Genomic DNA, 13,704 nt, shown 5'->3' with positions numbered 1-13,704 from the left:
TGGAAAGACATGTATGAAATGATATATAGTGAAGTGAGCAGAACCAAGAGAACATTTTACACAGAGACAGCAATATTATTTGATGAAGAACTGTGAATGACTCGACTATTCTCAACAATACAATGATCCAAGACAATCCCAAAAGACTATTGATGAAACATACTATCTACCTCCAAAGAAAGAACTGATATTGATGGAACAGACTGAAGCATGCTATTTTTCACTCTTTCATTTTTTTTCTTTTTCTTTTTTTAAGTGAGGCAATTGGGGTTAAGTGACTTGCCCAGGGTCACACAGCTAGTAAGTGTTAAGTGTTTGAGGCCAGATTTGAACTCAGGTACTCCTGACTCCAGGGCCGGTGCTCTATCCACTGCGCCACCTAGCCGCCCCCATTTTTTTTTCCTTTTAATCAAGTTTTCTTGTACAAAATGACAAATATGGTAATGTTTTACATAATCTTGCCGCATCAGGGAGGGGGAAGGGAGAGGAGATATAAAAATTGCAACCCAAAACTATAAATAAAAATGTTTATTACAATAAAACGTTTTATAGAAAAACACATAGTTCTTTTAGAGATCTCAACAGTTTTCAAGGGTGCAAATGACTACTAAATATAAATATTTAGCTTTAATTTCTCCCCTGAACTTCCTGCTAGAGATCTTCTCTTGGATGTCCAGTATTTGTCACAAAATCAACACATCCAAAATAGAACTTATTTCTCCCCTTCCCAAACTTCTTTATTTCTGTTGGGGAAACATACTCCCAGTCATCTAAATTCTCACCACAGAGCCATCTGTGATCCTTCCATCTCCTTCATATTCAATCCACTGCCAAAGCAGCTCTGTCTCCTATAGCCTTGACTTTGCACAGAGCTATACTGTATTTCCTCATTACAGTCCTCCCTTCAAAGTTCTGATGAAGTGCTGCCTCTTCCATGAAGCCTTTCCTGATCCTGTCTTCCTACTCCCTGATCTGGTTGGTGCCCTTCCCTCCAAAATTTCTTTTTATATGCTTATCTGTCTACATACTGTCTCTCACTACAGAAGGGAAACTCCTCAGTGGCAGATAACAGGGACCGTTTCTTTTTGTCTTTGTTTTCTGAGTGCCTTGAATTTAACAAGTGCCTATTGATTCTACCTGCACCCCTCTCTCCACTTACAGATCAACTATTCTAATTCTAGACCTTATTACCTCTTTGTTGGGCTACTGCAATGCCCTCCTAATTGGTCTCCAGTATTCTAATCTCTTTTCCCTTCAATCCACCCTAAATATAGCAGCTAAAATGATCTTAAAACACAACTGACTTTGTCACTCTCTTGCCTTAGGAAAAAACATATATTCCTCAGTCTGGCATTTAAGACCCTCCACAAATCTGATTCCCACCTACTTTTCTAGCTTTACTTCATACCACTCCCCTTCAAGAAGTCTGTTCTTTGAATTCTCCAGCTTTCATACATTACTCATTCTTACCATGCCCTTTTCCATGTCTAGTATATATGCTTCAACACTTCCCTTCTCAAAAGCTTTCTTCTTCCCTTCACAGCTCAGTTCAGATACCACTTCGCCCTTCATGATGGTCTCCCTGATTCCCTCGGATTGTTAGTTTTCTCTTCCTCCATTCTTCTTTGTCTCAGACTTATTCATGTACATCCTGTGTCTCCACAGTAGGCCTTGCACTTTAGGCCCATGACTTTCCCATTTTTTGTCTTTTGGTCCCCAAGGCCTTGAATGTAGTAGACACTTAAAATGGTTGCTTGAATCAAAAGTGCTAAGTAGTTGAAGGAGCACCATATTCAGTAATATGCCCTTGGTCAATCAATCATAACATACAGGTTAACACAATATATGTAACACTAGATAATTCTATTTTGCCAACATTAAGTTATATTTTACTCATTATTTGAAAAATGAAAATCTTTCAGATTCTGAAAGGTCACACTTCATATAGAGAAATTTAAATCTAGTTGTCAAATAGCAACAATAACCAACCTGAGGTTGAACGTAAATTTATTATTTCCTATTTTTAACTGAACAAATTAAAAACAAATGTTATAGTTGAATGTCACATGTCAATTGAGCAGGAATCGAAAAGTTTTTTTTTTTAAACATGGCTAGCTAAAAGGGTCAATTTGTTTCATAACTGAATAAACTATAAGGTTTTCCTATGCTGTTAGTATTGTTGCTAATTTTGTATAACAGTACAATCGTCTTTAAATCCAAGGATCCATGTTCTGGTGGCTTTACCACTAGGACATATTTTTGGAAATGCCATTTTTTCTCTTCTAATAATAGCTGATATTTAAGAAGCTAAGGTTTGCAAAGCACCTTGTATACATTTTCTCAATTGTTCCTCAGACAAGTCTCCCCATTTAATGGTGAAAGAAACTGCTACTTGCACATTTGGTTACTTATTACACATGAGATTAGAACCTACATCTTTCTAAGACCAAGTATTGGGCTCCAATCATTACACCAATGCTAATTTCAAGGAGTAAAAGTAATTCTCACCACATTAGGGCAAAGAAGTAGATTTCATTCTGCCAGTGCCGTTAAAATTCCCATCTTTTGATGCATTCAAGCAAATGCAGCCACATTTCTTTTTGTAGGATTGGTTCAAACTGGGCTGCAAAGCATACTCACCCCACCCCCCTCCATCTTCTTAAAGTCTATAGTTTAGATTCTGCCCAAGAAGGCCACAACTTTCCAAACAGCCGAATCTTTGGTTTAACCAGATGGCATCATGCAATATGTTTTGAGTAACTGGGTTTCTATATGACCTTGGTATTCAGTTTCAATGCCTTTATCTAAAATGTGCCCAGCCCGTCCAGAAGTTTCATAGTGAATACTATTTCCTTTCTTTTTAATTAGCCTAAGGCTTTACAAAAATTTCTTTGGGCTGAGAGGAGAGAGGTAGATCAGAATAACGGGGATACAGACCTGTTTTTTCTTGGAGTCAATCAACAAAGTATTTGTCAAGCGCTTGCATTTTGCACTCCTGCTCCTAGGGGTTTATATTCTAATGGGAGGGGCAGGGGGAGACAAGTACATAACACACAACATAACTACAACATTAATGCACACAAAATGGTTAAACACAAGGTAGTTTGGGAGGGGCGCGCGAGCAGTTGCTGCCTCTGGCCTCAGTTTCCCCATCCTGCCTAAGGGCTGGAGGAGGCCTGGGAGAGCTTGGTCTAACCCACGCCAAGTGCCTTTATTTACCCAGATTAAAAGGCCCTCCCAAGTCTTCCTCTCATTTTTTAAAATTCCAGACCCTCTGCCCGGTCTCTCCTAATTCAGACAGTGCCACGGAGGCGACGGAGGCTTGGCCCTGGGCCCGGCTGGGCCGCTGGGGGTGCCCCCGTCCCGGGGCTGAGAAGGGCGGGCGGGACCCGAAGGGGTCCGAGGCCCCAGAAGCCTCGCTTCAGCTCGTTCACCTGGAGGGAACCCAGCCGGCTCTCACAGACAGGGAAACTGAGGCCGGGAGGCGCGATGCGGAGAGCGGCCGCTCCCTCCTGGCCCTCCCGCCTCTTCCTTTGTGCTCCCTCCCCCGCCCGCTGGCTCCTCCTGGTCCTCCTCCTCAGCTGCCGGCGGAGCGGCTGACGCGGCCCGGGAGGAATGCGTTTCCGGAGGGAGCGCGGGGCTGGGTCCGCGCGGGGAGGGGGAGAGCGGAGGAGGCAGCGACCAGAAGGGGGACGAAAGGAGGCGGGAGGAGGGAGGGAGAGGAGAATGGGGATTGGCTGCTCGGAGGAGGAGGGCGATGCCCGGGGGGAGGGGCCTCGTGCCCCGGCCGCCGCGGCGGCTTCCTGAGTGGGAGGCGGCCGAGGGAGGGGTTCGCCCTTCCGCCCGCCCTGAAGGAGGAGCCGGAGCTGGAGCCCGAACGGTTGCCACCGCCCGCCCGCCCTCCGGGAGAGCCGGGGAAGCAGCTCGGAGCGGCCGCGGCAACGAGAGAGCCAGGCCGGGCCCGGAGCACGCGGCCCGCCGCCCGAGCGTGCGCGCCTCACAGAGCCCCGCGCGGACGGCGGCGAGGTGAGCGGAACCCCGGAGCCGGGGGGCGGCGGGGCGCGGCGGCGCGTGCGGCGGCCCCAGCGTCCCGGCTGGGGCCGGATCCAGGGAAAGGCAGCCCCGGCCCGGCCCCGCTCTTTGTGTCGGGACGGAGCGGGCGCGGTGGGGGTGGGGACTGCCGGGCCTCCTCCGCATAAGGCAAGGAATTCCTGCCCTGGGGCCAGAGGGGAGTCAGCCGGGCGCCGGGGCCGGATCGGTCCTAGCCTCGGCGCCTCGCGCCTCGCCCTCCGGGATGCTCGCCCCCCGCCCTCCTCCGGGCGCTCGTCCCCTCCTCCTTCCCCTCCCCCTCCCCCCACTTTCTCCCTGGCCTTTTCCTCTCCCACTTTGCTTCCTTGCAGGCTCCTCTCCAGCCCCTCTCCCCTGCTCCTCCTCCTCCCTCTTTTCCCCTACTTTTCCCCACTTTCTCCCTCTTCTGCTTCTCCTCTACTTCTCCCTCTTTTCTTCTACTTTTCCCCACTCTCTCCTTTCTGGTTACTTCTTCCCCACCTTCTCCCTCTTTCCTTCTGCTCCTCCCCCATCTTCTCCCCCTCCCCCGTCTTTTCCTTTATTGAACCCCCCCCCACTTTTCTTTTGGTCTTTTCCTCTCTCTCACCTCCGCCCCCCTTTTCTTCCCGTCTCCTCCAGCTCCCACATCATCTCCCAGTCTACTCCTTGGTTCCACGCCCATCCGTACCCCCCACCTCCCCGTTTTTTCCTCTTCCTCTTTCTTCACCTCCACTTCCCTTGGACCAGAACTCTTGTCAAACCCCCATGTGCCCTGCCTAGGGAATGGAGCCGCTGCGTCATTGGCCCCGGGCTAGAAGGAACGGGACACTCGCCTCCGCCTTTCTTGCGCTGGGATGTGTCCCCGGGCCGGGCCGGGTTGTAGGTGTCACTTTTGTGGCATCGAGAAGGCGGTTCGCTATGAGCATACTGTACAGAAAGAGGCTTGCCATTTCTAGAGATCTTTCTGCATTGACAGTTCTACGGTTCTGTTACTTACTGGTCTAACTGGACACCCTCGGGATTTAAAGTAGGGTTTTTTGGATAGGCTCAGGTGAGACCTGAAGTACAATGGATTATTATCGAAGGACTTTTTTTCTACTTGATATTTCTGTGAACTCGGTGGCTCTGTTGCCTTTTAAAGCTTGAAGTTTAAGCAGCCTTAGATCTTCTTGCTATACTTTTCATTGTCTCATGCTTTTATGATTTAGGAAGTTCTTCAGCCAAGAAAATGTTGGCAATGTTGGGGAAATGTTTCTTTTTTGTTTTTGTTTTTTACCATGGGCCCTGAGTGTGTGTGGCTATGTATATAATGGGTACAGGACTAACCCTGCCACATAAAAAGTTGGTAGGTACATGAATATAAGCAACAACTTGGGCATATTTCCCCCAAATTATTTAGGTCTTTGTGTCAGAACACAAACTTTGCTAAACTATAGGCGATATTTAAATGCATACTTTTGTAGCAATAATAGATTGTTATAACCAAGATTTTTGTAGCACTAAATTTTATTTTGTTTTTGGTTCTGGTCTGTGATTTCATCAGTGTGGGGACATCCTCCACTGAAGCAAATCAGCAACTTCTCTGTAACATAATCTTAAAGTGTTATATGGGCACTGAGACTATTAAGTGACTTGTCTGTAATTGCTGAGCCAGTATGTGTCTGAGGCTGGACTTGAACCCACGTCTTCCTGAAGACAAAGCTGTTCTAGCTCTCTGCACTATTTATTCCATATTGCCTTTCCAATATCGAACTATACGGGAGTATGGAGATTTAACTCTGCTACTAGCTAGTTGTGTTACTTGGGTCACAAGGTTTTCATCCATAAAATTAAGTTGGACTATATGATCTCTAAGGATGATCTTATTTGTATACAAATCTTATTTCATTCTCCCACTCACCCCCCCCATAGGTTATAAATTCCTAAAATTGAGAACAGCTTATTGTATTCTCAGTGTAATCTATTCATTTGTTGTCAATTGTATGGCAACCAAAATTGCATACTTAAAAGTCACAAAATTTGACAACCTTTTTTTTTAGTTCCCAATCGGGTTTATGAAATTTCAGTACATCAATTTAAAAAAATATATTAAAGTAATTCTACCATATCTAGTGAAGTTTTCCTGAGTATACATTTTACAAATTAAATTTTTTGAATGGGAGGGAATTAACTGGATTGTTAGTGTTCGTTGTGTTTCAAGACAAAATGATACATTTCTAAAGGGATTTTTACTGGCATTGATTTTTCTGTGATGAAGTCTCTGCACTAATGAATTCAATTCAATAATAAAAATATTAATAACCAAGGCACTTCTAGGCACTGGGACTACACAAAGCAGTCCCCAACTTTAAAAATTTTATTATCTACTGGGAAATGAGGGATAGAATGAATTGAATACATACAAAATGTAGGAAGGAATCTTAGAGATCAGGTAGTCCAAGCTTTTCTTGAAGAAATTGAGAGCCAAAGAGGTTAAATGATTTGCCCAAGATCAGAGAGCTAGTTTATAGACAGGTCTCCTGGCTCCTAGCTCCTAGCTCAGCTCAGCTTCTTAACTTTCACAATTTTGGCCATTTAAAATAATTTTAAATGAATGACTTAAGGAAATGTTTAAAGTAACAAGTTGACAAGTACAGTTATAATAAATACATCCTTTTTTAAAAAACTATGTACTTAGGTTACTTTTTAGGATCCCAGTTAAGCTGATTTCTCTAAGACTTAAACTAATATAGAAATGTCAATGTTTGGTTTTGTTGGAATATAAAGTGGCAGATAGAAAAGCAAAAAATAAATTTAATTTCAAATTAATTTTTAAAATTCAAATAAAAATAATTTCATTTAATTAGAAATGTAGGAGAATACACTTAGTCTTAAAAATCCATAAAGAACACAAGGCTTGCTTCTAAAAATATAGAAATATTGTTAGTACTGTTAACTTTACAGAATAGACACTTGATTTGCCTTGCCATATTTCCCCTTTAAAAGTTTAGGTCATTAGAAATAATATGAGAATTAATAACTATGAATATCACCTAATTTAATTATTATAATAGTCATGTAGATTTCTTCATTCCCTTCTATTATAATCAATCTTGGTCCTCAAAATTACCAATACTGAATGAAAAAAGTAGTTCCATTTCTATGTTCTTAGAATGGTAGATGAAAGGGGCAACCTGCTTGTTTTACTGAGGCAACTGAATCTGCTGATTGAACTGTTAATTTATAGGTATTTGCCCTATAGGAATTGATCTGAAATAATGGACTGATTTCTCTATATGTTCTGAACAAGCCAAAAAATGGAAATGACTTTGTAGTTAGTAACCTGAATCGTTTTAAAATTTGGATCTTGAAGTCAAGAGTTTATATCCAGGGCAGCTAGGTGGCGCAGTGGATAAAGCACCAGCCCTGGATTCAGGAGGACCCGAGTTCAAATATGACCTCAGACACTGGACATTAGCTGGGCAAGTCACTTAACTCTCATTTCCCTGCCTTAAAAAAATGAGAGAGAGAGAGTTTATATCCAGCCTAATTCATGTAGTACTTTCTTTAGATTTAACCCTTAACTTCTCTGCTTGAAATGATTTTTAGCTAAGATTGTTATTTTGTAGAAAATTGGCAAGCTATCAGAATTAGAACTAATCAAATAGTTTCATTTATGGCAACATATTCATGTACATTTAAGCTCCAGTTTAGTTTTGGGACAGTATTCTTTGTTTAAAACACAATATCAAAGGGAAAGCTATTGTACACTGACAAAACTGCTTTATTTTTAGAAGTCATCCCCCAATTTAGGAATGAGAATTTTTCAGCTTCCAAGAAATTAAAAACAAAAGGGGGCAAAAAAAAAGACACTCTGGATGCACAAAACAATAGTCTCTCAAATCAAATCAAGATCCAGATTTAGTAGTTAGCTAAGGAATACAAAATGTACATATAGAGGAAGTACCTTGTGGAAATACCAGAAAGAGAGAGAACTGAGTAGCTAAGGTACTTTGAAGGCCTTCCACCAGGTAGGCAGAAGCCTTGATGGCTGTTAGCCCTTTTCCCTACATTATCCATTTCTTTCACTTTTTCTTTTTTGATAGTCAAGAAGTAGAGTCCAAATTAGAACAATTGGGTTTATGATGCTTAAGGGTTTCTACTACTGCTCACACTGTGGCACTGTCTAATGCTATAAATATTTTCTTTTTTCCTTCTTTTTTTTTAGAAAAGCATCTTAGAAACACTAATTTGAATATGTATACATAAACAAGATATTAAGTAACTCAAAATGAAACCTTAACATTCAAACTATTGACATTTTTATTAGAAAAATTGATACAGATTTCAAGAAAATTACAATACTAATTCTCTGCTCCATGGATAATTTTGTTGTCTTTATTTTTGTTTATATGATCATATCTGACTTCATTTTCAAAAAAATTCCCATTATCTTTTCATTAAAATCTTTACATTTACTTTTAATATGCTATGATTTTTATCCATTTCCCAGTTATTGGATATTTTGATTGTTTATAGTTTTTTACTTTTATAACCTTAAAAATCTGTGAATTTTTTTTTTATATGTAGTAACCTTTTTCTTTTAATTTCTTTTTGTTAATACTCTTAGGTTATTGTCCACTCTTAGGTTATTGGCCCAGAAATGGAATCAGTGAGTCAGAGCCTATAATGAGTTGTGTGAAGAAAATATAAGTCTTCTAGTTTAACAAATTCTGTGGAAAAAAATTTTATGAAGTTTCACTTAAGAAGAGAATAAACTGCTTTCCATAATTAGATCTGTAGTTCAATAAAGCATATATTAAGTGCTTAGCATATGCTAGGCATTCTGCTAAGTGCTAGAGATACATATAGTAGCAAACAAGACAGTCCCTGTTTCTCAAAGATCTCAGTTTACTTCTTACAACCATGTCATTCCTAGAATCCAAATAACTTATACCAGTACTTTTATACTACATTAACTTTTTTTTCTTTAAGGCAGGGTAGTGAGGGTTAAGTGACTTGCCCAAGGTCACACAGCTAGTATCAAGTGTCAGGTTAAATTTGAACTCAGGTCCTCCTGAATCAAGGGCCAGTGCTTTATCCACTGCGCCACCTAGCTGCCCCTACTACATTAACTTTTATAGTATTAATTATATACTTAGAGTGCATACAAGATGTTCCTCACACTTTAGAAAGAATGTTTCTCAAGAACTGTTGGGGATCAAAGTAATAACTCAGGTTTATAAAGCGTTTTGTTCACAACAACCTCAAAAGAGAAGTAATGCAAGTATTGTCATTTTACATATGAAAAAATGAAGAAAAGACATAGAATGTCTTGGCCTAGCTCACCTACCCAGCTAGGTATGTCAACCAGAACCCTGGGTCCTCCTGCTCTATGACTAATGCTCTTTCCACTCTACCAGAAACCATGTAGATTACAATCTAACTGAACACTTTTTAACTGAAAAATAAGTAGGTCTAACTATATTTCAATAAACAACATGTAGCATGCAGTCTATATTTTTAGTCTGTAGAAAGAAGTTAAACCTTGGGTGAATATCTGAAAAATAAAAGCACAAGAGAACATGTCATCACACTTGAAAGGTCAATGTTTTCAACTCTTGCCTCATAGAAAAATGTGGTTATTAAATAATTTCTCAAGATCTCTCCTTTTGGGCAAAACAGTATCACTTATAAGCTTACATCAAAGTCCTTTAAGTTTAATTAATGGCAATCAGTTTGACAATGTATATGCTTTAATAAGGTTATATTTTCACACAGTATTCTGCCTTAGCTTGCTAAGTGTATTGGGCATTTTAATTTAGTAAAATCTTGAAATACCATAGGGGGAGTGTGTAGTATTTTAAAGTTTTGACTTTATAGAACATAATATGTTTCTGAAACATTATGTATCATTGAGAACTACCATCAGAATTCATTTGAAATAGCCCTCCACTTAGTCAGAGGAAAATAGAGGAAATATTCCTGAAGCTTGTGCTTAGGATTTTTTTTCCTCCCCATCTCTTATTCCCTCTTCATCCTCCAGAGCTCTTGCTCAGAACTGCCCACTTCATTCAGACCTCAAGACCAGTCCAGAATAAGAGTCTTCTTCTCCTAAACTCCATCCTTACAACTTTCCTTTCAGTTTCATCTGTGGCTCCTTCAGCCCTAGTACCATCTTAGCCTCATACCTTACATTTCCCTCCCTCTACGCCCACCCTGAGAAATGCATGGTCCTACTCTTAACTCCAGAGTTCTGTCCTATACCATAATCAATGAAGGGAATGGCCAGAATAACCTGGGCATGGGTTTATTCTAATATATAAATAAATCTTTAACCCTTTACATGCCAAGGCAAGGTTTGAGAATTTCTCTTGCTGTGGATTACTGTCCTCCAGAAGTATTGATCATTCACTAAAACATGTATAACTTGACTTCTACTTTTATTGATTCATGATGATCTCATTGGCATGGCTATTCCCTCCACTGATATAGATCAAAGCTTTGTAAACTGTGAGTTGTGATCCCATTATGGGGTCATGCAACTGAATGTGGGGATTGCAAAAAATTTGGCAAAGTAAAAGGTTATGTGTATCTTTTATATACCTATATACCCAGGGTCATGTAACAATTTCTCGGGCAAAAAGGGGTCGTGAGTGGGAAAAGTTTAAGAAGCCCTGATACAGATAATAATCCATAAGTGCCTTTTCATCCTCTAGGGTAGATTTTTGTCCATATTTTTCCTTGGATCAATAGCAGGCTAACAGAATAGATGTGCTTCTTCTGGTTCTTTTAATTATTTATCACAGAATAAAGACCTACAGACCACAGGAAGCACAGCTTTCTGGTATTAAAAGCAAGTGCTTTTTGGTTAAAAATAATGATGGCAAAAGGTAGAACTTAGATGGCAGAGGAGTACTAAAAAGTACAACACAAAATTCCTCCATAATACTCCTCTAAATAGCTATAGAAAAGTTCACCAAACCAAATCCTGATAGGGAAATACAAGAAAAAGTCACAGTGAGTTATTTTTCCAGTCCAGATCAATAAGGAGACAGAAGTCTATGGAGACAGGGTCTGGCCAGCAGTATGGGACCCTATATGTGGACCATTCCAGCACCCAGGTATTAAAAGGACAAGAAGCTACCCTTGATCTTTACCAGGACCTTGTGTAGGAAATGGGAACAGGTGCCAACTAGTGGTCTTGTTGCTTACTACCAATTTCTGAGTCATAGATCTAGGGTAGACTGAAGAGGGTATCTGTGCCCAGGGGTGACATTCCAGAGAAGGAGTGGTTGCAGGTCCTAAGCTGTGTACCAAGTATGGAACAAGTGCAGAAGCAAGGAGCAGTTTAACTATATGGCTCAGACCTCAGCAGCAGTGGGGCCCAAATTCTGGTTCGTTCTAAAGCCAGAAGAATAGCTAGAGTAGGAATAACAGACCAAAAAAAAAGTCTATAGTCCCATTACTCTGAACCAGCAGAGTTTTCTAGCTGGCTCATTAGTGGCTGAGTACAGTAGCAGTCTATTAATACTCCAAAGAAGATAACCCCATAGGTCTGTTGCTCAGACCTACACCAGTGGGCAGTGATCAGATTTGAAATGAAAGCTCTGGAAGGAGGAAATTTAAAAAGATAAGAGAACTATGGAAGAAAGGATTGGAACTTAGAATAAGAGATATAAAACATTGCCCAATCAACAAATTCCCTGTAAATTAAAATGGACCAAATAGAACTAATAAAGGCATGAGATGACAAATATTAAAACAGTATGAAAAAATAGAAGAAAATGTAAGATCTTATAGCAAAAACAACTGACCTAGAAAACAGATTGAAGATAGAATATTTAAGGGTCATTGTACTACCTAAAAGTCATGACCAAAAAAAGAGCCTAGACATCATGTTTAAAAGAAATCATGAAATAAAACTGCTCAGAACTCTTAAAACTAGAAGGCATGGTGGAAATAGAATCCATCCATCGCCTCCTGAAAGAAACCTAAAATGAAAGCACCCAGAAACATTGTAGCCAAAATCCAGAGGTTCAGATCAAAGAAAAGATATCACAAGCTACCTGAAAAAGAAAAAAAATTCAAGAATTGTGAATGAGTTAGTAGCCATCACTCTAGAGGAACAGAGAACTTGGAATGCATATTTCAGAAGGCAAAGGGTATAGACTTTAAAAAAAAGAATAACTTGGGGCAGCTAGGTGGCACAGTGGATAGAGCGCCGGCCCTGGAGTCAGGAGTACCTGAGTTCAGATCTGGCCTCAGACACTTAACACTTACTAGCTGTGTGACCCTGGGCAAGTCACTTAACCCCAATTGCCTCACTAAAAAACAAAACAAAACAAAACAAAAAGAATAACTTGCTCAGCAAAACTGAGTATAATTCTAATGTGAAGAAATGCTACATGGTTTCCCCTCTGAAGCTTATTGTCTTGGGTCATAGAGGAAATTTAATTAGAAGGCTTGAGTGGTTCTGTTCTATATTCATGATTTTAAAAGAAGAATGGAAAGGGAAGAGATGATAGTAAGGTTCAGATCTTAGCTATTCCCTCTACCCCTTCCTCCTTTTATGTATAGACTAATACTTGATTACATGAGATAATTTTCCCTAACCTCACTGTCATTTGAACTGGTTAAGGGAAGGAAGAATACATTCCTACATACACACATATGGACACATGTGGGTTCAGAATTTTACTCAACAGGGAAATAGGAGGGGAAAGGGGGAATTAGAGGGAGAGTAAATTAAAGGAGAAATAGCAAAACAAACTCTAAGGGTATGTGTGTCTGTGTGACTGTGTGTATGCATACATATATACGTATATGTATATCCATATAGCTCTTTTATCAGTAGCAAAGAATTGGAAACTGAGGGAGTGTTCATCAGCCGGGGAATGGCTGAACAAGTGATGGAATATAAATATGCTATAATAAATGTTGAAGGGAATGATTTCAGAGAAACCTGTAAAGACTTGTTTGAACCGATGCAGAGTGAAGTGAACAAAACCAGGAGAACAGTTTATACAAAGAAAACAATGTTGTAAAGTCAAATAACTTTGAAATTCCTGGAAACTTTGATCAGTATAATGACCATCTAGGATTTCAGAATACTATGAGTATTAACATACTACTCTCTCCGGAGGACCTGAGTTCAAATCCGGCCTCAGACATTTGATACTTACTAGCTCTATGACCCTGGGCAAGTCACTTAACCCTTATTGCCCTGCAAAAAAACCCCAAAAACCAAAACAAAAAAAACCCCAACATACTACTATCCACCTGACAGAAGTGAAAGATTCATAGTGCAAAATGAGATTTTTTTAAACTTTCTTAATTAGTGGGGCAGGGGAAAGGAAAAAGGGATTTTTGCTGATAGTGAATGGCAGCTTACAGTCTAGCTCAAAGGAAAGAATAAATGCATAGGGAATGGCTTCTAATGTAGGCTTTATGGAAGGAAAAATTTCAAAATAATTAGAACTCTCCAAAAGTGAAAAGACTTAACCTTGAGAGGTAGCAACTTCCTTTAAGAAGGTCTTCATCAAAATGCTGGTTAACCATTTGTCAGGTATATTATGGTAAAAGGGATTTTTATTTCAGAATTTCTTGGGCTAAATGATTCCTGGGGTCTCTGTCTGAGATTCTAAGATTTTTGAATGTGCTCTTTAATTTTAGTGA

At 40.2% G+C, this 13,704-nt stretch overlaps 1 protein-coding gene across 2 annotated transcripts in view; it reads left to right on the top strand.

The window, feature by feature from the left end:
- The first annotated feature begins 3,862 nt into the window (after positions 1-3,862).
- ITGB1 (integrin subunit beta 1) overlaps positions 3,863-13,704 on the top strand; it is a 55,098-nt gene continuing 45,256 nt past the window's right edge. The window contains exon 1 of one of the 2 annotated variants that reach the window (XM_043965643.1): positions 3,863-4,026. The gene's annotated coding sequence lies outside the window, so the exon portion shown is untranslated. The remainder of the gene's footprint in view (positions 4,027-13,704) is intronic. The other variant, XM_043965644.1, reaches the window with a different exon arrangement.

The sequence above is a fragment of the Dromiciops gliroides genome, chromosome 5 (genome assembly GCF_019393635.1).
Source record: "Dromiciops gliroides isolate mDroGli1 chromosome 5, mDroGli1.pri, whole genome shotgun sequence".
In the NCBI taxonomy this organism is placed as follows: Eukaryota; Metazoa; Chordata; class Mammalia; order Microbiotheria; family Microbiotheriidae; genus Dromiciops; species Dromiciops gliroides.
This window is presented reverse-complemented; position numbering and strand designations above follow the sequence as displayed.